Source organism: Mytilus californianus, unplaced genomic scaffold, assembly GCF_021869535.1.
Source record: "Mytilus californianus isolate M0D057914Y unplaced genomic scaffold, xbMytCali1.0.p SCAF_4, whole genome shotgun sequence".
Lineage (NCBI taxonomy): Eukaryota > Metazoa > Mollusca > Bivalvia > Mytilida > Mytilidae > Mytilus > Mytilus californianus.
The window spans coordinates 100,723,992-100,749,287 of record NW_026262690.1 but is presented as its reverse complement, the minus strand read 5'-3'; the positions used below and the strand labels follow the sequence as shown (position 1 = coordinate 100,749,287).

Sequence of the window (25,296 nt, the reverse complement as noted above, 5' to 3'; positions counted from 1 at the left end):
CAATTAGAAGCTATTTCATATGATGAACATAAAATATGGCTTTTTCATAGGTGGTAAAATAGTAATGAATCTCAAAAAAAATTGTGTTTTCATTTTTTTAAAGGAGTTATTTCCCCTTAAAGTTGGTTTTCCTTACAATTCATTTTTTTCTGATAATTTAAAACATAAACCAACTTATTTTACATTTTAAATGCTAGAGATGATCATTTTAATAAAAATGAGGAAGGCTTCGATTGTTTTGTTTTTAAGACTACAATAAATTGAAGAAAAAAAATAATTACTTAGTAGACTATACTTTCAATTCATATCCAAAGTACGATGTCCAGTTATACTAAACTGCTGTTTAAGATGTAAACAAATAATTTAGATCTAGTAAAAGAGATTTATATTGAGACAAATACAATATATCTGCTATATCTGCTGATTTACAGGTAGAGCAAAACATTGCAATGTAGCAGGATACCCTCAACTTACTTACCGGTACAATGATTTAACATGTTATAGACATCTTTATATATGAATTAATGATAAATAACAATTGAAAAAAGGCAAGAGAGTGAATTTTTTTTTATAAGGCTTTGCAATAAGCAAGTTGAGTTTGGGTTAAGAAAAAGGATAGAGAAAATCTCTTGTCAAAAAGAAGTGCCCTTTTTCTAAAACTGTTTCTCTCTGTCCTGAGTTTCCAGCTCGAACAATGAAGTTTATTATTGTCTTTTATTATACTAGCTTTCCTTTCATCGTACAGATATTTTATGTCATTCATATTATACAAAAAGTCATACTATGTTGCTTTTTAAATTTCATCATTTACATTGTACTATTGAAATTACAAACAGACATATCTCTATGTCAACAGTTAATACTAGATATATTAGTGGTAATTAGGTCTTTCCACTTCTCCGTGGAAAGAAGCATTGATTCTTGAAAAAGAAACCATTAGTCTGGAGGTTTCTTTGTAAGAGTTATCTCCCTGAACACTGTTTTTCTTGTTATGCCATCGCAACCGTAAAATAAACCGACAAATTTATTTTACCAAATTGCTTGTTATATCTTCAGGATTAGGAGAATAATTTTGATCCTGAGACTCCATATGAGAGTTATTTCCACTTATGCATTTAACATAAGGGATATGCATTTGTAACTGGTGAACCATAGGTGATAGAGACCTAGAGTCTTTTGATTTGAGGTCCTTGGTCCAAAAAAAAGAAAATAAGGTTAAGGTCATATTCTAAATTTTTTATTTTGGCTTATCACTTCTTTTTAAGAACCATAAAAGATATTGACAAAATATTTTTACTTAATTGTTAGTTGCAACATGTCGTTACCAGGGCTTCCAAAATTATTTTTAGCCAGCCGGACATTTTATATATTATCCCGATTTTAATCCCTTAAGACTAAATAAACAAAAGGCAATTATGGTAATCAGTTGCCGAGTTGGCCATCCCAATGATTGATATTTAAAAAAAAAACGATATTAAACTTTCTTTGATTCAAATTCGAAGTTCTGACGTAAACTGTTAAATTGGCAATGCATCATCCGAAGTGTGCAACATCAGCGTACTTATATCTGCCTTAGACTCTTTATTTGTGCAAAATAACGTTGTCAAAAACTGTACTTTCGTTTTGAAATCTGAAACCGGATGTTATCTTGACAATGGTAAAACATGGACCAGAGACCGATACGTTAATTCCGTGTATGTATGAGTGTAAGTAGCTCATTCTACGTTATTTCTTCAAGAAAATAACCGAAATAAACGTGAGATAAAGGTATCAATGACAATTTAAGCATTTTTTGAAGAAATTAGGATGCATAATTAAATTTCACACCTGCGCACATGCACATGCGCACACTTGTACTAGTTCAAACAGAGACATGTCTCTGGTTCAAACAACGTGGTTATGACGATTTTTCATTTTCACCTCTTTAATTTTTTCATCAAATCTTATTTGTAAATGTATTTCTGATAATTTAAATCTTTTTGACTAAATTAATTAGATGTAAACCTGTGAAATGTAAGAAAATAACTTTGAATAGACCGATCAATGTCCGGTTCAAAATAGTTTACCTGTCACCTGAACAGGTAAATTTCAGCTGTTCGACAACTAATTAGCCTTGATTAAAATGAGAAGGTATTAAAGTAGGGGTTGTTTTGATAGTACTTAATCATCATGTCACTTTAATGACCGGAAATGTGTGGCTGTTAAAGGCAAAATGTTAGGTCAAAAAGATCGCAAATTATGTTAAAATGACCATCTCTAAAGAAAGCCTTGAAATCTAAAAAGTGGATGTTCGTTTCGTGCTTTGCACAGCCGGACTTTTACCGGACATTATACAAATGTCCGGAATATATGACCGTTTTGGAAGCCTTGGTCGTTACACATAAATTTTGGTTGAAAGGGTACGTTGACATTAAATGGGAGTTTTCTTCCTCTTATATTTAAAATTGCGCATATGGTGATATAACTCATTAACCATATATAATAAAGACCTAGGGTCTTTTGATTTGAGGTCAAGGTCATAGGTAAATTTGACATTCTAGATTTTGACCTTTGCTTTAACTTCATATGTATACATGATAAAGCCATTGAACTTTTTGCATTAGGTTGCAAGCCATATGACCTTGAAAAAGCCAACCGGAAATGACCTTGTGTAAACTGGAAGTAGCTATTTTTTGTACTTATTTAATGTAAAAGTATATAGAATCATATATTTTTGGAATCAGTGTCAAGTTAATTATCAAATAATACCGGAAGTGACATTTTTCAAACTGGAAGTAACAAATTATCTCCCTTATTTCAAACAAAAGTTTATAGAAACCATATATTTTTGGAATCAGCATACAATAAGCTATCATTTGATACTGGAAATGACACTCTTAACTAGATTTTAATATTTTCATATCAAAATAAATCGTTTCATGTGGAAAGACCTTCAATTGTTCCCTGAACAATTGGTTTTTAATTTGTTTTATTTATTTTGCAGTCAAACCTGCCTTAACAGTCACCTCAATTCAGCGGTGAACTGCCTCTAATGGTCACTTTCAGAATTAGTAATTTTTTATAAATTTGGAATTATAAAGGAAATAAATATACCACTTTATATTAAAAATTTGGGCCATTCGATTTCACTTGTTTCATTTATGTGCAACTCACATGTGAAAAGTTGATGTCAGGTGATTAAAAGGGGTGTATTATTAGTGAGCAGTAGCTCATAGTTGGAACGGGGACCAAATTATTTCCCCCATTACTTCAATGCAATTTTATCCAATTTGAGGGGCAGATTTTTTATTCCATGTATTAGACTGCAAAATTTCAATTACTTTCTCGAACTAGTAGCCCCCTTCATGGTTTCTGGGAGAATTCTTAAAAGGTCATGACCGGCATTTAAGGGAGCAATTCTGTTTTGAGTATTAATAGGGTCATTTTATTAACTTCTGGTTAAAATTGAATAGAGAATTTAAACCATTTACTCAGACAATCATTTAAAAGTTAGCAGAAGTTGAAAGTTTAATGAATACCCTTTAGGTATACAGTCTCACCTCGTTGTGTCGAAAACTCGGATGAGTCGAAGTAATTTCTCGGTCCCGGTAAAATTCCCATTTGATCAATGCATAATTACCTCTGATGAGTTGAACTCGGTCGATTTGAATACTCAGTTAAGTTGACCACATTTTATAGTCCCGTCGATGTAAAATGAATGTAAATTGACCCCAATGTCTCGAAGTTCAAAAGTAAGAATTTTCGAAAGATGCAGACCTAATGATACAAATTCGGATCGGATTGTTTCTTATGTAACCTAATCATTTTCAAAAGAGATTAAAGCTGAGTAAACAAATTTGTTTGTATAACAGTTAAAATGACATGATTATGGTGACCGATAAACAACAAACACCTTTGTTGATCGTCCAAGCGGAAAGTTAGTGTGTTGAACGTATTTCACCTGACATAAAAACGAAACGAATTTAAATGACCCAAGCTGAGATTAAATGAATAGTTAGAATTAAAATTCATTAATTACAATGAATAAAAGGATTAAGACAATTATGATAAATTTATAATGATTTAATGTAAAGCAGACGACCTCATCAGAGACCGTTCAGAACTTGTTTCGTTCCGCGAGTGATTTCATAATTTATAGTGACTGACCTTTGTAAATATTTGTGTATACTATTGATTTTATCTGTGAATGATTTATATCAGTACTTGTGTGTTTAATTATGATGAAGGACAAAAAATATAAGATATGGAGATTAAATACACAAACATAAAGTGTCATATCGAAAAAAGGCACACTGTTCAAAGTATCTAGTTTACACAAATCTCATACAGTATTTCATGCATTCCAAATTTTTGATCCGGTCCCTTTGACATAACGAGGTTCAACTGTACTACAAATTTAAGCATCTGTACATTATTATCATCTCGGTACAATATCCCATTTAAAAGATGGTAGATTTATTAAGGGACTGCATTCGTGGGTACTGGACTGATATCCTGTAACTGGGATCCTATTCCAGTTCAGATTGTTTTATTTTATTTTATTCCAAGTTGACAGTATTTCATCAACCACATTGAGACTTAACATCCACAATAAAGAAAGAACTTTTTTATTATATGAAGATCGATGACTCTCAAATAAAACTTGAATCTGTAGGCTGACATAAAATATATATGCTTGTGGTGGTTTTAGAGTGAATGAATATAAAACTGAAGCCATATGGGTTGGCAAGATTAGGCAGTAATGAAAATTTTTTACCAAATAAGAAATTATCATGGACTACATCAGGAACTTTTAAACATTTAGGGATTCATTTCATTCTCTTAAATGAGGATAAAATGGTAGAAAACTATACAGAAGCCTTCTCAAATTATGGGCATACATGAACTTGACATATATAGGCAAAACCATTGTTATCAAAAACTTTTGTTACCCACTTTTGGTACAGGTTCGGTCAGTACTTCCAAACCACCAGTTCAGGTTATGCAAGAAATACAAGATATTTTCATCAAATTTTTATGGGATGGAAAGCCAGATTAAATAAAAAAGAAGGTTATTATAAATAATTATGATATTGGAGGTTTAAAATTCCCCCATATAGAATGTTTTAGCATGTTACTTTAAATGGCATGGCTATATAAATTACTAGATCCCTTGAATCTTTCCCCCTTGAAGATTTTATTATTTATAGAATAACTAATCGAAGAATTCAAATATAAAAACATTGTTCAACGAGTGACAGAACAACACATTAATTCACAAATGCGTGTAGCACATTAGTTAATTATCAGTGTTCTCATTTGATGCAACGTCATCGACCATGTCTTGACAAACCTCTTGTTGTATGACTTCAGAGGAGTGAAATTATCGGTTTTTATTTCACTGGGAAATTACGGTAAGTCATTGCAACCAAAGTAATAATAAATTAAATAGAAAAATATGGGATGATAAAATAACGTCGTCGTCTGTCGTCGTTAGCTTTTACAAAAATCTTCTCCGTTGAAACCACTGGGCCAAATTTTACCAAACTTGGCCACAATCATCATTAGGGTATCTTGTTTAAAAAATGTGTATGATGACCCCGCTAACCAACCAAGATGTCCGCCATGGCTAAAAATAGAACATAGGGGTAAAATAGATTTGGGCTTATATCTCTGAAACCAAAGCATTTAGAGTAAATCTGACATGATGTAAAACTGATTATCAGGTCAAGATCTATCTGCCCTGAAATTTTCAGACAAATCTGACAACCTGTTGTTGAGTTGCTGCCCCTGAATTGGTAATTTTAAGGAAATTTTGCAGTTTTTGGTTATTATCTTGAATATTATTATAGATAGAGATAAACTGTAAACAGCAATAATGTTCAGCAAAGTAAGATCTACAAATAAGTGGTCATGACCAAAATTGTCAGTCGACCACTTTAGGAGTTATTGCCCTTTAGAGTCAATTTTTAACAATTTTTCGTAAATTTTTGTAATCTTTTACAAAAATCTTCTTCTCTGAAACTACTGAGACAAATTTAACCATACTTGGCCATAATCATTATAAGGGTATTTAGTTTAAAAAATTTGTCCGATGACCCCACCTTCCAACCATCATGGCCGACATGGTTAAAAATAGAACATAGGGGTAAAATGCAGTTTTGGGTTTATATCTCTGAAACTAAAGCATTTAGAGCAAATCTGACATGTGGCAAAAATGTTCATCAGATTTAGATTTATCTGCCCTGAAATTTTCAGACGAATCCGACAACCCGTTGTTGGGTTGCTGCCCCTGAGTTAGTAATTTTACAGAATTTTTGCAGTTTTTTGTTATTATCTTAGATATCATTATCATATCTAATATCTAATACTATTAATTATGTTTTTAACCTTATTTTACATGATTTCCAAAGCATCAGTAAATACAGGTGAGCGACACAGGCTCTTGAGAGCCTCTTGTTTTTTATTTTTCCTATACCCCTATTTAATTATCATGATTTTACGTAATGGAAAGAAAATTATTAACAACACAACTTCTAGGATATCCACGTGCTTAAACAAACGTATTTGTAATGCCTCTACAGCCAGATTGTTTAACAAAAATGGACGTGGATATCCACAAATTTTCCCGTGCAATGCCAAAAAGTGACTAACCTGTTTTAGATTAACTTCACGAAATACTGTAAGGTCAACAGTGAACGGGAGAGCTTTTTTCGCTCTCCTTTTCCTGTGACATCACCTGAAAAACTCAAAACCTTGTATATGTGGTAACTTGAACCCAACATAAGTGTGGTATTCAATATGTGGGACAGACGGGACGAGAGTATTACAAAAGAAATCAAGAACACCTTTACCGCTTTCGTAGACCTAAAAAAGTGTGATCAAATTTCTTTTTTTAGCCCAATGTATGAATTCACCGGAATTATTACAGCCTTTTGTCATCATAGGATATTACCTATAGCTAGTATCGATAAACCTGAAAATCATAAACGGCATTTTCTTAAATTAAAATATATAAATAAAGGTATTGATTTTATTGTTGAGCCTTCGACTTTAGTCGAAAAAGCGAGACATAGCGATCCTACATTCCGTCGGCGTCGTCGGCGGCCTCCACAAATATTCACTCTGTGGTTTAAGTTTTTGAAATTTTAATAACTTTCTTAAACTATCCTGGATTTCTACCAAACTTGGACAGAAGCTTGTTTATGATCATAAGATAGTATCCAGAAGTAAATTTTGTAAAAATAAAATTCTATTTTTTCCGTATTTTACTTATAAATGGACTTAGTTTTTCTGCCGGGAAATATTACATTCACTCTGTGGTTAAAGTTTTTAAAATTTTAATAACTTTCTTAAACTATCCTGGGTTTCTACCAAACTTGGACAGAAGCTTGTTTATGATCATAAGATAGTATCCAGAAGTAAATTTTGTAAAAAAAAAAAATCCATTTTTTCCTTATTTTACTTTTAAATGGACTTAGATTTTCTGCCAGGAAACAACACATTCACTCTGTGGTTAAAGTTTTTAAAAAATTAATAACTTTCTTATACTATTTTGGATTTGTACCAAACTTGGACAGAAGCTTGTTTATGATCAAGTGCTAGTATCTAGAAGGAAATTTTGTTTTCTTCCAGTTAACATTACATTCAGTCTGCAGTTAAAATTTTTAAACATTTATTAGATTCATAAACTATCCTGGATTTTTTACCAAACTTGGACAGAAGCTTCTTACAATCAAAAGATAATATCAAGAGGAATATTTTTATTGATTTACTTCCTCATTTTTGTTGAGCCTGCAATTAACAGAAAAAGTAGGCGAGACACTGGGTTCCGCGGAGCCCTTACAAATTTTTAACTTATCTAGTATATTCAATGACTCTACCATCCAAAGCCAAATACCTCGAAATTTTGATAATATAGAACCACCTATTATTTCGTATTCTTATAAAAAAAAACAGCAGAAGTTTAATTTTTAACCAGATTTTCGAAGGTTATTAAATTGGGGATGTAGGGCGGGCGGGCGGACAGGCGGCCATCACCATCGATTTTAAATTGAGAGTATCAATTCTCTGCATGCGGCCCACAATCGTTTTTAAATTGAGAGTATCAATTCTCTGCATGCAGCCATTTTGTCATCTGTCCGGTTTACGAAACCACTTGATATCTATAAACCACAAAGGACCAAAACCAGCAGTAACCTAACGTAGTCGTAATTGAGTGTCGATATCTTGTCAAGAGTACGGTTGTTTTATTCGACAAGGAAAGCATAAACAGTTAACCGGGTCACAAAAATAATTGTAATAGACATGGTTGTGCAACCTTTTCTAACTAACTTAATACGGAAAATGTAATTATTTTTTTTAAATAACTATGGTCTGTCGTTTTTGAAACAAGAAATTTAAATGGGAATTAGTTAAAAAGTCAAAGTTAAATTCAAAAATAAGTATTCCATGTAAGATTGTTTTCGAAAATCTAATTTGTTGATAATTCTTTTAGTTTTATGTAATAAACTTATTTAAATCACCAGCATGGCTAAAGGAATTAAACCCGGAGGTATTGTGAGGTGACACGTCCAGGTATTCAAGCCATTTCCTGTCGGGCTAAAAAATTCTTATTACACAATTACATAATGCAAGTTCATGCATCGCTTCACTTCTGAGGGTATTGATCAGTGCATGGACACGGCCGATCACTTGTAACTTTCCATTTAAACTATCAGGTGTAATATACATCTTTGTCTTGCGTGTCCAATAATGATATACTATAGTCATTACTAAACTCATACGCTTGTTTACAAATAACATTTCTGGTGTAAAGAATGATATTTATGAAAATCTAAATAATCCAAAAAAAAGATTTGATAAAATAAAAATCTATTTACATATTTTCCAAGGGTAAATTGGGGAAAATGTAAGTATATACTCGTTGTCAATAATTATGGACATTTTGAAACATACAAATATTGATTTATACGCCTAGATAGAAAGTTACGGAACTATAGATAGCCACAATTTAAAATAAATATAAACATGTATATTGAATATAAGAGAGAAACATCCAGAACCAATCTGAATTAAATACAGGTCGATATCTAACTTGCAGATTTATATTTCAATTAGATTGTTCTCGAACAGTTTAAGAAATTCATCATCATCACAATTGTTGGGTATAATGTATAATATGAACATGGTTCTATTAGTAGCTTATGTCAATTTTCCTGTTCCGACATGCATGTTATATATATGCTACTGGACGTACACTTATGATCCCCAAAAAGCCTATATTTGAAGAAATAAAGAAACTTCACTCCGGATAGACTGATAGTAGTTGTATTAACGTCTGATCAGCTAGGGGGTTGATTAATTTATTTAGTTAGATTGTGCAGGAATAAACCATTCCCAATATTGCACTTATGCATAAAATATTAAATGAGAGTAATATAAGAGAAAATATAAATACGAAAAGTCGCATATCTGGTAGAAAAAGTCTCACCAACTAAAATAGGATTTTAAAGTACAATTGTCATTCTTAACAGTCATTAAAATACATGCATGTACGCTGTGATAAAAAGGGGTGCCGCAGTTGCATAGTATTCATCATCAATCTATTTCAAGTTTATATTTTCCTGTTATTTTTATACGCCCGTTTACGGGACGTATTATGGTATACCGTTGACCGTCTGTCCGTCCGTCCGTCTGTCCGTCCGTCTGTCGTCAACATGTCGGACATTAACTCAAAAAAGCTTTAACAATATGCATGAAACTTTGGTGAATTGTTTATATCTATTGATGTGAGCTCCCTTTCGTATTTTATAAATTTCAGATTTACTGTTTCTGAGTTTTGGGGTTTTATTCATTAAAAAAGGGGGGATTTTCCAGTTTTCCGACAATAACTCAAGAATGCTTTCACCAACTTGCAAGAAATTTTGGTGAATTGTTTATATCTATTGACATGAGCTCCCTTTCGATTTTTATAAATTTTAGATTTTACCTTTCCGAGTTACAGGGTTTTATTCATAAAAAAAGGGTGATTTTCCAGTTTTCTGACAATAACTAAAAAATGCTTTCAGCAGTTCTCATGAAACTTTGGTGAATTGTTTATATCTGTTGATGTTAGCTCCCTTTAGAATTTTATAAATTTTAGATTTTACATTTCTGAGTTATGGGGTTTTATTCATTAAAAAAGGGGGGATTTTCAAGTTTTTTGACGATAACTCAAAAATTCTTTCAGTAGTTCTCATGAAACTTTGGTGAATTATTTAAAGCTATTGATGTAATCTCCCTATTGATTTTCATAAATTTCAAATCTGACATTGAGAAGTAATTGAACTTTATTTGTTTATAGTCTGACAACAGATTTACTAAGTATTTCACAACAGCACAGAGTATTGCACAACAGCAAGAAATCTTTAATTGAATACAAATTCAATTCATATAACCAATTTCAAGTTCTTTGACTACATTTATTCAGAAACCTATAATATGTCAAATATTTAATTACAAACCAAATTCAGACCTGTATCAAGCTTGAATATTGTGTCCATTTTTGCCCCAACTGTTCAGGGTTGGACCTCTGCGGGCGTATCCAGCTGCGCTCAGCGAAGCAGTTTATTATAAGTTAACGCAGAGACATGTATGCATCTCTAGTTAATGACAATCAACTATATAAATATCTGAATCTGATGTGACTTACGGTTCATCACTTTCTTTTTTCTTTTTTTTTATTTGGGCAGGAACATATACATTGTTAGATATATCAAGGATTTGTATAGTACTTAGTGTCTTACTATACAAATCCTTGGATATATTGTTCCCTGGTTGGGGGGGGGGGAGGGGTTCTTGGTCAAGTCTAAGAAACATTGTATTTATGAATTTTCAAGAAGAATTCTGTTCTTGGACGTAGTTTTCTTTTTTTTTAGTTCAGTGATTTAAATTGAGAGAAAAAATCTAGTCAGAATTTAAATCGTTCCGGCAATCCCCCACCTAAGACTACTCTAAAATCATGAATGGTCATGCTTCACAATCATCAGAATTTTCTTTGCATTGGTACATTCTGTATCGGTAGTGATTAAGGTATAACAGATAAAGGCAACAGTAGTATACCGCTGTTCGAAATTCATAAATCAATTGAGAAAAAAACAAATCTGGGTTACAAACTAAAACTGAGGGAAACACATCAAATATAAGAGGAGAACTACGACACAACAGAAACACAACATTAAAATGTAACACACACAGAAACGAACTATAATATAACAATGGCCATTTTCCTGACTTGGTACAGGACATTTTAAGAAAAAATGGTGGGTTGAACCTGGTTTTGTGGCTAGCCAAACCTCCCGCTTTTATAGCAATGTTAAATATAACATTAAAATGACAACATTACATGACAGGACTACAATACAAATAAATGGGAGAACATATAGGACAGAGAAACATACGAATAATAGCTAACAAAAGGTACCAGGTTTAAAATTTAAGACGCGCGTTTCGTCCACACAAGACTAACCAGTGACGCTCAGATAAAAAAAGTTCGAAAGTCAAAACAAGTACAAAGTTGAAGAGCATTGAGGACCAAAAGTTCCAAAAAGTAGTGCCAAATACGGCTAAGGTTATATGTCTGGGATAAGAAAATCCTTAGTATTTAGAATAATTCATACTTTTGCAAACAGTAAATTTATATAAATGACTATATAATAGATATACATGATAACACAGAAGTGGTGACTAACTACAGAATAAAAACGGATACATAAAACAACATAAACCAGCACATAAAAATTCACAGCCGAGTTAGCCAAAGAGATCAACGCAAAAAAGTGACGTCACATTTGAATTTCTGAAATTTTCCCAAAATAGGATAGAATTAGGATAGAATTCAAGATTTGGTTTAAAATACTCATATAACAGAGCTACTTGTATATTATCTGTATGTGGTTAGGTGACGTCCCATGATGTCTTACGTATGCAGGTTCACATTAATAATGGTTTCTGATATAACAAGGTTTTATGACATTCACACTGCTACATGTTCTGTATACTAAATTCTTTTGTTATTTTCGGACCGAATGAGGATGTGAATATTTTCCAGGAATAATATTGAGTATCAAATTAATTTCGGGATTTTTTTCTTTCTTGGTATTAAATCACAGAAATTTATAGAATATACTGCTTGTCCGCTTTAGGAGTATTCTTGTCATTTTAGACAGACATATATATGTGTGTATATGTCTCTGGTTTAGAGTGGGTTTATGAATGAATGATAAGTCTTGCAAAGGTACAAGATATAAAGCACATTGAAAATTTATTCCGCCGGTCTGTCTCCGTTCAAAAAAGGAAAGTTGACGTTAGATTGATTCTGTTAATTTTTTTAAACATCGTTGGTCAAATAGCTAAATCAGAAACATATATACGCATATGTATATATGTCTCTGGCTAAAGTATTTATATGTTGTGAGATTTAAAATATTTTAATAAGGGCATTCCCGATTAGGTAAATGTAAATCGCTTGGACGGACCAAACTATATTAATGTACTGTTATAATTTTCTCTGCACATTAAAATATTCAAGGTTACTGATGATAATTTAAAATAGTACAGTTTTTATATGCCCGTTTACGGGACGTATTATGGTATACCGTTGACCTTCTGTCCGTCCATCTGTCCGTCTGTCTGTCCGTCTGTCTGTCCGTCGTCTGTCGTCAACATGTCGGACATTAATTCAAAAACGCTTTAACCAATATGCATGAAACTTTGGTGAATTGTTTATATCTATTGACATGAGCTCCCTTTCGTTTTTTATGAATCTTAGATTTACTATTTCCGAGTTTTGGGGTTTTATTCATTAAAAAAGGGGGGGATTTTCCAGTTTACTGACAATAACTCAAAAATAATTTCACCAATTTGCATGAAACTTTTGTGAATTGTTCGTATCTATTGACGTGAGCTCCCTTTTGTTTTTTTTATAAATGTCGGATTTACCGTTTCCGAGTTATGGGTTTTTTTCATTAAAAAGGGGGGATTTTCCAGTTTTCGAACAATAACTCAAAAAAAATTTCACCAATTTGCATGAAACTTTTGTGAATTGTTCATATTTATTGATGTGAGCTCCCTTTCGTTTTTTATAAATTTCGGATTTACCATTTCCGAGTTTTGGGATTTTATTCATTAAAAAAGGGGGGATTTTCCTGTTTTCAGACAATAACCAAAAACAATTTCACCAATTTGCAAGAAACTTTCATGAATTGTTGATTATGAGCTCCCTTTTGATTTTTATAAATTTCAGACTATATGTTTCCGAGTTATGGGGTTTAATTCATTACAAAAAGGGGGGATTTTCAGTTTTCGGACAATAACTCAACATTTTTGATGAAACTTTGGTAAATTGTTTATATCTATTTTTGTAAGCTCCGTTTTGATTTTTATAAATTTTCGATTTTACGTTTCAGAGTTATATGATTTTATTTGTTTATAGTCTGACAACAGATTTACTATGTATTGCGCAACAGCACAGTGTATTGCACAACAGCAAGAAATCTTTCATATAACCAATTTCAAGTTCTTTGACTACATTTATTCAGAAACCTATAATATATCAAATATTTAATTACAATTCAAATTCAGACCTGTATCAAGCTTGAATATTGTGTCCATTTTTGCCCCAACTGTTCAGGGTTGGACCTCTGTGGGCGTATCCAGCTGCGCTCAGTGAAGCAGTTTATTATATAGATTAGACCGTTGGTTTTCCGTTTGAAATGGTTTTACACTAGTAATTTTTGGGGCCCTTTATAGCTTGCTGTTCGGTGTGAGCCAAGGCTCCGTGTTGAAGACCATACTTTGACCAATATTGGTTTACTTTTATAAATTTTGACTTGGATGGAGAGTTGTCTCATTGGCAATCATACCACATCTTCTTATAACTTTCAACCCATTTGCCTGAATATTAATATTAAAAGAGGAGGGTATATTATTATATATATTTTGGTACTATTATGTGATGGTGTTGTCTGTCTCTGCTTCTGCGTTTGAAGACATTTTAGTTCGCAGACAATAACTTGAGTATAAGTTCATGGGTCTCTATGAAATTTTAGCACAAGGTTCCATACCATTAAAGGATGGTTGGGATTGTTTTTGGGGCTATTGTTCCTGCGGTTTTGTAATTAGTGGCCAAAAAAGGTCAGTTTTACTGGTACATGTAAAATAAATTGGTTCACAGTACAATAACTTTAGTGTAAGTGTATGGATGTGTAAGAAATTTTACTACAAGGTTCCATTCCACAATAGGAAGGTTGGGATTGATTTTGGGGGTATTGTATTAGCGGTTTTGTATTAAGGGGCCAGAAAGGGGCCAAAAACAATTATTTGTCTGGTTTCAAGACAATAACTTGAGTATGAGAGATATTTATTTGGTCAATATTTAAGCACAAGGTTCCACACCACAATAGGAAGGTTGGGATTAATTTTGTGGGTTATTGTCATAGCTGTTAAGGAATTAGGGGCCAAAAAGGGTCTAACAAAAACAATTTTTTGTCAGGTTCACAGACAATAACTTGTGTATAAGTGTATGGATCTCTATTAGATTTTAGCACAAGGTTCCATACCACAATAGGAAGGTAGGGATTTATTTTGGGGGTTATTGTCGTAGCTGTTTAGGAATTAAGGGCCAAAAACAAGCATTTTTCATGTTACAGGACAATAATTCGTGTATAAGAGTATAGATTTCTATGAAATTTTACCACAAGTTTTCATACTTCAAAAGGAAAGTTTTGATTGATTTTTGGAGGGTCATGGCCCAAATCATTTAATAATTAGGGGTTGAAAAGTGGCCGAAAACAACTATTTTTAGCTCACCTGTCCCGAAGGGCCAAGTGAGCTTTTCTCATCACTTGGCGTCCGTCGTCCGGCGTCGTCCATCGTCATCCGTCGTCGGCGTAAACTTTTTACATTTTGAACTTCTTCTAGAGAACCACTGAATGGAATGAAACCAAACATGGCATGAATGTTTCTTATAAGGTGCTGACCAAGTGTTGTTACTTTGTAGCCGATCCATCATCCAAGATGGCAGCCAGCGGGGGCACTTAGTTTAACATAGGACCCTATGGGAAATGCATACAAATGACTTCTTTTAGAGAACCACTGAATGAATGAAACCAAACATGGCATGAATGTTCCTTATGAGGTGCTGACCATGTGTTGTTACTTTGTAGCCGATCCATCATCCAAGATGGCCGCTAGTGGGGACTTAGTTTAACATAGGACCTATGGGAAATACATAAAAATGTCTTCTTTTAGAGAACCAATAAATGGAATGGAACACCAAACATGGCATGAATGTTCCTTATGAGATGCTGACCAAGTGTTGTTACTTTGCAGTCGGTCCATCATCCAAGATGGCCCCCAGCAGGGGGACTTAGTTTAACATAGGACCCTATGGGAAATACATACAAATGTCTTCTTTTAGAGAACCACTGAATGGAATGAAACCAAACATGGCATGAATGTTCCTTATGAGATGCTGACCAAGTGTTGTTACTTTGTAGAGGATCCATCATCCAAGATGGCCGCCAGCGGGGAACTTAGTTTAACATAGGACCCTATGGGAAATACATACAAATGTCTTCTTTTAGAGAACCACTGAATGGAATGAAACCAAACATGGCATGAATGTTCCTTATGAGGTGCTGACCAAATGTTGTTACTTTGCAGTCGGTCCATCATCCAAGATGGCCGACAGCAGGGGACTTAGTTTAACCTAGGACCCTATGGGAAATACATACAAATGTCTTCTTTTAGAGAACCACTGAATGGAATGAAACAAAACATGGCATGAATGTTTCTTATAAGGTGCTGACCAAGTGTTGTTACTTTGCAGCCGATCCATCATCCAAGATGGCTGCCAGTGGGTGACTTAGTTTAACATAGGACCCTACGGGAAATACATACAAATGTCTTCTTTTAGAGAACCACTGAATGGAATGAAACAAAACATGGCATGAATGTTTCTTATAAGGTGCTGACCAAGTGTTGTTACTTTGCAGCCGATCCGTCATCCAAGATGGCTGCCAGTGGGTGACTTAGTTTAACATAGGACCCTACGGGAAATACATAAAAATGTCTTCTTTTAGAGAACCACTGAATGGAATGGAACCAAACATGGCATGAATGTTCCTTATGAGGTGTTGACCAAGTGTTGTTTCTTTGTAGCTGATCCATCATCCAAGATGGCCGCCAGCGGGGGGACTTAGTTTAACATAGGACCCTATGGGAAATACATACAAATGTCTTCTTTTAGAGAACCACTGAATGGAATGAAACCAAACATGGCATGAATGTTCCTTATGAGGTGCTGACCAAGTGTTGTTACTTTGCAGTATGTCCATCATCCAAGATGGCTGACAGCAGGGGACTTAGTTTAACATAGGACCCTATGGGAAATACATACAAATGTCTTCTTTTAGAAAACCACTGAATGGAATGGAACCAAACATGGCATGAATGTTCCTTATGAGGTGCTGACCAAGTGTTGTTACTTTGCAGCTGATCCATCATCCAAGATGGCCGCTAGGGGGGGGGGGGGGGGGGGGGGGGGCTTAGTTGAACATAGGACCCTATGGGAAATACATACAAATGTCTTCTTTTAGAGTACCACTGAATGGAATGAAACCAAACATGGCATGAATGTTCCTTATGAGGTGCTGACCATGTGTTGCTACTTTGTTGCTGATTTACTGTTCAAGATGGCCACCAGGATATTTTATTAAATAACGGGACCAATATTAATCCAAATTTGGCCTCAATCATTATTATTTGGGTATCTGTTATGATTTTTATCTATCTTTACATGATTTCTAAAACCAAAGTAGAGTCAGGTGAGCGACACAGGCTCTTGAGAGCCTCTAGTTCTGGTTTGCAGGCAATAACTTGAGTATCAGTGTATGGATCTCTATTCAACTTTAGCACAAGGTTCCATACCACAATAGGAAGGCTGGGGTTTATTTTGGAGGTTATTATAGTAGCTGTTTGGGAATTAGGGGCCAAAAAGGGCCTAACAAAAACAATTATTTGTCTGGTTCACAGACAATAACTTGAGTATAACTGTTTCGATCTGTATTAAATTTAAGCACAAGGTTCCGTTCCACTACAGGAAGATTGGGATTTATTTTGGGGGTTATTGTTGTAGCTGTTTAGTAATTAAGTACCAAAAAGGGGTAAAAAAGAAGCATTTTTTATGTTTCAGGACACTAATTTGTGTATTAGAGTTTGGATTTCTATGAAATTTTACTACAAGGTTCCATACTTGAAAAAGGAAAGTTTGGATTGATTGTAGGGGGTCATGGTCCAAACCGTTCAATAATAAGGGGCTGAAAAGGGACCAAAAAACAAGGATTTTCTGATTTCTGGACAATCAATTCTGGATTTCTTGGATGGAGAGTTGTCTCATTGGCACTCATACCACATCTTCTTATATCTAATAACTTGAGTATAAGTCTATATATTGCTATTTAAATGTGCCACAAGGTGTTATACCAGAAAATAAAGTTTGGGATTGATTTTAGGGGTTATGACCCTATTGGTTTAGTTAAAAGGGGCCATAACCAATACTTTGTATAAATTGCTTATTTTTATGCCCCTGCCGTACGGGAGGGGGCATTAAGTTTTACCCTTGTCCGTCTGTAAGTTTGTCCGTCCGTACGTCCCAAAATTGGTTTCCATTCTCTAACTTTAGTTTGCCTCAACCAAATATCATGAAACTTATACACAATGCTTATAACCACAAAACACAGATCAAGTTTGAATTTTGGTGGTGTCACTTTTACTGTTCTAGAGTTATGCCCCTTTACAAATGGAAAAATTGCTGAAATATTCGTTTCTGTTCTCTAACTTTAGTTTGCCTCAACCAAATGTAATGAAATTTATGCACAATGCTAATTACCACAAAACACAGATCAAGTTCGATTTTGGTGGTGTCACTTTTACCGTTCTAGAGTTGTGCCCCTTTATAAATTTAAAAATTGCTGAATTTTTCGTTTCCGTTCTCTTACTTAAGTTTGCATCAACTAAATGTTATGAAACTTATAAACAATTCTTATTACCACAAAACTCAGATCAAGTACAAATTGGGTAGCATCACTTTTACAGTTCTTCAGTTATGTCCCTTTATAACGTTATATGCAAGCGGGGACATCATCTGTGTCCCATGGACACATTCCCTATTTATTTTAGCAATTTCAATGGGGTTTAATTCAAAAGTCTTGAATTCTTAGGAGTCTTTAATATGCTTAATCTAATTGGGTATTTTATATTTAGATTTTAGGGTCTTTAAAAATTAAATTAATGGTGTTCCTTGATATGCTGAATCTAATTGTGTATTTAGATTTTTTTAATTTTGAGTCCTGTCTTCAAATTGGTCCACATTAAGGTCCAAAGGGTCCAAAATACAATTTAAAAAAAAAAAAAAAAATTGAATTCTTGGGGTTCTTTGATATGCTGAATCTAAGCGTGTATTTAGATTTTTGATTTGGGGCATGGTCGGCCCACATTAAGGTCCAAAGGGTCCAAAATTAAACTTTGTTTGATTTCTTCAAAAATTAAATCATTGGTGTTTTTTAATGTAATGTGTGCAATCTAACAATGTTGTAAATTTTTGATTTTTGGTCTGTTTTTCAAACTGGACCATTATCCAAAATAAAACTTAGTTTGATTTTAACAAAAAATTAAACAATGTGGTTATTTGATATGCTGAATCCAACCATGTATTTAGAATTTGAATATTGGACCATAATTGGTAAATGTCTAATTTTAAGAATTTATACCACATTCATTCTGTGACAGAAACTATGCTATTATTACATATTTGCTCAGAATCTAAATTCAGAGATGTTATTGCACAATTAATCATATCTAAATTTAGAGAACTATTTTTGTGGTTTACATCACTGGTTCATGGAAAATAAATTGGTTCACAGTCAATAACTTTAGTATAAGTGTATGGATGTGTAAGAAAGTATAAGTGTATGGATGTGTAAGAAATTTTAGCACAAGGTTCCATACCACAATAGCAGGGTTGGGATTTTAAACAGTTAATCAAGCTCTACATTTATAGATTTATTGTAAACTAATAGAAATTTTTAATTGAGTCATAGTTTAAAATAGATTTGCTGATTCAATATATTAATTGTGGTGATAATTATGTATGCGTTGTGTTCTATTTAAAGATTGTTAACATGTTTGAATATTTTCTTATGGTTGAAAATTCCCTTGGAAATTAAAATAGACCTTTGTCCATCTGTTGAAGTGGAAGTTTTATGTAAGTGAAGTTTTTGAATACAATTGTGCCATACATTATGTTATGTTAAATCTTAAAAAAAAATGTTATTTTTTTTAGATAATATATTTTTATTAAAGGATATATTTCATTACAATACATTGTGTAGATAAAGTTGTTGACATTGATAGATAAGTTGCAGATATTAGTTTGTGACAAATGAAAGAAAAAATATTGGGAACTATTAATTATATATATAAAGTTTGATTACGCTAAGTGTTTTTAAATAATTTTCACCTATTACCAAGATAACATACATGTGGTTATTATCAATCAAACAATTATAATTGTAGTGACAGATTTATTTGAAAATTTTGTTTTTCCTAAGTGGTGTTGATGATAAGCTCTGTAGGACAGTTTAAATATAGTTTGAAATTTACTGTTCATTATTAGATATTTTGAAGATAATTACAGATAAGTTTTATAGGATTTTTAAAGACATTGTATTAATGATAAATGATATTTTGGAAATTTTTTTTTTTTCTTTGGTAAATTGTTTGAAGAATTTTGTGGTAGGTTTGTTTGTTATCCTGTATAAACTAATTTTCTGAATGCTATATATAAATATATTTTTTTTTATGAAATGAACTCCTTTAAAAACTAAGCTTATATTGTCTCTTAATAAACATGTATTTAGATTTTTGATTTTGGGCCCAGTTTTCAAGTTGGTCCAAATCGGGGTCCAAAATTAAAGGGAAAATCCGCGATTTTTTACTTATCATCTAAATATGTACATCTTAACATAAAAAACACATTCACAAAGTTTTAAATTTGTATTCCTTCTAATAATAGAGAAAATCGAGTATTTTTAAATTTTTTGGTTGACATCTGTTAGTGGGTTGTGACGTTTTAACCCGATTTATTGAATGCTGGGAAAAAATTAAATCTGTTAAAGTCTTAATTGCTTATCGATATTTTACGTAATTAAAAGCGCACAAATGACCATTTCTCGTAGCTAATAACCACAATATAAGAATGAAAGAAAATGAACACACGTGTACCGTTTTGCATTGATTGAATAAATCTTCCTATATGAAATATATAATTATTTCCGAAATTAATTTCATAAATTATTGTTGAGATTTTTGCATAAAATATCTATTGAACATTTTTACTGATGTTGAACTGAAAATATTTTCCACTTTTATTTTCCTTAATAATTTCGGCAACCATTTCAAAGCAAAATCTGTGTGAATAGAGAGTGTGAATAGAGAGTGTATATTATTTTGTAAAGTCATTGTCTATTTCTCGATTTGAGGACAATTCGTTTGAACTTTACCTTGGAGCAATTTAGCCTCATGCCGTACACAGGTGTGAATTCAAGCGTACACAGGTGTGTATGTTGTCATTTTGAATGGATTAACAGAAAGAGTATGGCGTGTTTAATGCACCAAGATCGAATACCCGATGACAATAGAGATACAATAATAAAATTGTATAAATTATTTGAAAATAACATTCAACTTTTTAATTCCGGAAGTGTATAAAATTAAAATGAAACAATTTTTGATTACGTTCTATGCAATTAGCATAAAGATTCAAATATGAAGTTAAAAGAATAGTACTTTTAATCTTAAAAAAATAATGTTATATTTTCCCAATTTAATAGAGAGATACCATTGCACATCGGTTTAATTTACTTTACCGGAATTCTTTAACTTGTATTTAAATCTTAGACGAATTATTTGTGAAAAGAATGACAATTATCATTTATTTCATTAATGGATTCACATTCATTATAAATCTAAGCTAATAAATTAATTATTTATTTTGTATGATGATTTTTTACAAGTTAATTCGAGATCAAAGGAGACTAATTTCCCAACAAATGAACTTTTACTCGCTTATTCGTTTTCTTATAATCCTTTTTTTATGAGGTGTTATAAATGTCTTTAAGTTTGAAAACATGAAAATTAAATATAACCATTTTTATATTCTATGATAATTTAGTGCAATGCTTTACAAGGTAGCCGTCATTAATCCAAACTAGTAATAGTAGTAATTAAAGGCATAGCTTAGTAATGTATTTCTGATATTGACAATTTTCGTCTCAACCTCGTTGTTCTTGAAACAAGCCTTTCCTAGTATAAGTTTACTTTATATATATATATACTGTTCCCGGAGTAACTGACGGACTTAACAATGATCTACAGACATCGACCTCTAATTCTTGATATTACAAACAGCATGCATGTACGTTTATGAGAGTGATTATTTATCTTGTGCCTGACGAAAACTAAATGCCTGCATGGTTATATCTTGCCATATGTTTTTATTGGTTTGGTGGAAGTTCACTCAAAATCGTAATTCAAAAATAATGTTTGTGAGATGTAGATTCAATACCGAAGTTCGTATATATATATATTTCACAGGTGTATACCACGGAGAAGCTCTGATTGTATATAACTCCTAATATTTGTTAACAGCAATATTTGATGAATCAGATGAGACTAGTATAAAGAAATATGAGCGTCATGATTTTTTTTTCCAATACAACCATATTGAGTAGGAATTTTTACAAGCTATACTCGTACAAGTATTACAGGGTTCTCATGTCATTTGACTCCGACACACATCTTTTACTTTAAGAAGTATGAAAGGTTCTATATATATATATATATATATATATATATATATATATCTTTAATGTAACACTAATCAAACTCCTAGGCAATAACTAAACGAGTTTGAAGTTTTCATACAGATTTATTCTTATTTACACAATCAATAACAAACTAAATAAATTTAACAAAGAAACACAGTGAAACTACGATATAACAAATGAGATACATAATTATTTTGCTATGCAGAAACTTAACACATCAAGTTTAGTGCACGTGAACACCAATTAGGTACACGATGTTTGATTTTGTATAACAAAAAATATATAATCGAGAAATAACTTTGTAAAGCAAACATTTTTTTTTCACAATGCCTCTCTTTATCTCCGCTTCCTTACAATCACTATTTCCCCTTTCGTCGCACATTCTCTATATTGTTCTCTATTCGGTTAATTTATTTTTTTTCACTATGCCACACTTTATCTCCGCTCCTTTACAATGACTATTTCCCCTGTCGTCATAATCCTTATAAAGATAGGGACATTACACATGGAAGGTGCTCTCTAATCTTCGATAGTGACGATAAGTGCTGCATTACTTTATATCTGCATGTTTGCCAATCGACAATTTTTAAAGGTCATGTCTATAATTTTGTTTTTTACTTATTATCAGCAAAAAATAATGGATAATTAATATCAGAATATCATTCATTAACAGGTGGAATTTATAATTTCAATCACGCACACGATCAACAACATTCATTATGCCTTTTCAGACACAAATATATAAATTGTGCACATGATGTATATTACAGCTGATAGTTTTATGGTTCAATAACACACTGCCGGGTACCTCAATAGAGAGGCCATGCATGGACCTGTATTATGTAATTGTGTAATACGAATTTTTAGTCGACAGGATGTCACTGGCCATGGAATACCTACCTGAATGTGTCGCTTTGACACGACCTCAATCAATAATTTATTTAGTCTGACATGCCGATTATCAATTGGGAGGAAGCCAAAACATTTATAAAAAGATAACGTAAATAAAATTTTAAAAGAAAAAAAACCTATTAATTTTACATCGAACATACCAGATAGGGTCACACGTTAAACAGAATTAAAACCTGTAAAGCATCTTTATAAGTGACCGTTCTGAACTGATCCCGTATCAATTTGATATCATATAAAGCTTAGTTAAAAAAAACACTTAATAAAACACACCATATATGATAAAAGTTGAGATGTCCGATATTCCGACATTTACATATCTATAACCTGGGAATATTATACTATATCAACATGTTATGTCCCAGCTTAAACCTCTACCTAACACTGCTCCTTGTCATTAGCTGTTAATTATCATAATAAAAAGAATGTTATTCATCCGACGTATAACTTTATTAATTAAAAAAATTATCTTGTCTAAATATGGAATTATCTTATATATGACAAGACATTTTGACACTGAATGAGGACTACGGTAATCAGCGATTGATGATGGGAGTTTTTGACGCACGGTCGGTAAATCCCCGATTCTTTTGGTACTTTGTGGTTTATAGATATCTCGAGAGTTTTTAGATCAGGGATGCCGACAAAGTGGCGGCATGTCGAGAACTGATAGTCAATTTCAAAAATCGATTTTGATATCTTTACAAAGAGAATAAATTTTTTTTATTTATGAACACGTGATTTATTATGCTTAAAGAACAAAATATCAATTTTTCATTTTTTTATGCAGAGTTTCCCTTTAAACTGTGTTTGAAATCAACAAACATTGAATTTATGGGATTCTTTGAAATGCTGAATCAATCCATGTATTTAGATTTTGGATTTTGGGCTCCTTAATCAAATTGGTCCACATTGAGGTCAAAAGAGTCCTAAATTAAACTTTTGTTTGATTTCATCAAAAATTGAATTCTTGGGGTTCTTTGATATGCTGATTCTAACCATGTACTTAGATTTTGGATATTGGACCATAATAGGTATTCTTTGACCACATTTATTTTGTGTCACAAACCCATGCTGTGTCAAATATTCAATCACAATCCAAATGTAGAGCTGTTTTAAGCTCTAATGTTGTGTCCATACTTGCCTCAACTGTTCAGGTTTCAACCTCTGCAGTCATATCAAGCTTGCGCCTAGCGGAGCATTTTATTTATAAATGATCTAATCTCAAATGGAAAAAACAAACTGACATTTGAACAGTTTCAATCTCAGTATACAGATAATACCAGTTTTGTTGAATATTATGGTCTTGTTAGTGCAATCCCAGTTAGCTGGAAAAAAATTATATCAGAACAAGTTAGATTAGATATTATTAAAAATTATATTGTAGAAAAACTCAGAATTGATATGAAAAAAAAAATGTAAATATTTTTATCGACTTTTTCTAGAAAATATTAAAGAAAACTGTTTCAAGTCATAAAACAAATGGTTAAAATGTGTTGAAATTGATGATAGGGGGAAATCTACTCCACTGCTTTTCTAGCAACTAAAAACACACATCTTCAAAATTTTCGCTATAACACAGAAGTTTAGGTTCAAACTCTTTTCTTTAAAAATATGGTTTAACAGAAACAGAAATTTGCACTTTTTGCACTGAATCGAAAGAAAGATTATTGCAATTTTTTTGGGAATGTGTATACAGTAGAAATATTTGGATTGCACTTCCAAACTTATTATAAAATTGATGATTTACACTGAAACAGACATATGTAAGGGATGTTATTTTTGGTATGGTGGAAAATTTTTGACACATATAATACAGTTAAACATATAATGTTGATTTTGAAATATTATGTTTATAGCTGTAAAAATTCAGGAGAAAAATCTTCAGTGAAAGGTAGTACTGAATATCTTGAATATTGTATAAGAATAGAGCAACAATATGGTTAATTATTTATCCTCAATACAAAAAGAATATATACATATATGAAAAATGGTTGCCATAAGAAACTGTCCTCGGTGTTTTAAATATTGCATAACTGATAAAACAATTATATTTATATCATTTTTTTGTATTGTTACTTAGAGTTGATGTAATATAATAGACTTTAAAGGAAATATTTTATAGACCATACTTGAAACTGTACACATGTAATCAATCTTAATGTATTTATCTGTCTTTATGTAAAAAAATAGACAAATTACAAGAAGAAATAGAAAAGATATATGAACAAAGCTTAATTCTAATGAAACCATTGATATATAAATGTAAGAAAAAACAAAATATGCTTCACAAGAATCGGCATGCAAGAGCACACATTGTGCATACCTAGATAATACCTAGCAAATGATATTGAAGTTTGAGATCATGATACATCCAGATACCATATCATTTTCACAACAAGCAATAAACAGAAAGTGTAAACAGAAAAATTGATCAGCTATATAAGATCTCCAAAAATAGACCAACAGTGGACTCCTA

At 32.3% G+C, this 25,296-nt stretch overlaps 1 protein-coding gene and 1 long non-coding RNA gene across 7 annotated transcripts in view; one reads left to right on the top strand and one right to left on the bottom strand.

Annotated features, from left to right (window-relative positions):
- Window positions 1-3,971, bottom strand: part of LOC127699048 (uncharacterized) — a 32,232-nt gene extending 28,261 nt beyond the window's left edge. Inside the window, exon 1 of one of the 2 annotated variants that reach the window (XR_007981045.1) lies at window positions 3,540-3,971. This is a non-coding gene — a long non-coding RNA (uncharacterized LOC127699048). The remainder of the gene's footprint in view (window positions 1-3,539) is intronic. The other variant, XR_007981046.1, reaches the window with a different exon arrangement.
- Window positions 1-25,296, top strand: part of LOC127698926 (TALPID3 protein-like) — a 480,691-nt gene that overhangs the window by 69,636 nt on the left and 385,759 nt on the right. The window lies entirely within an intron of this gene.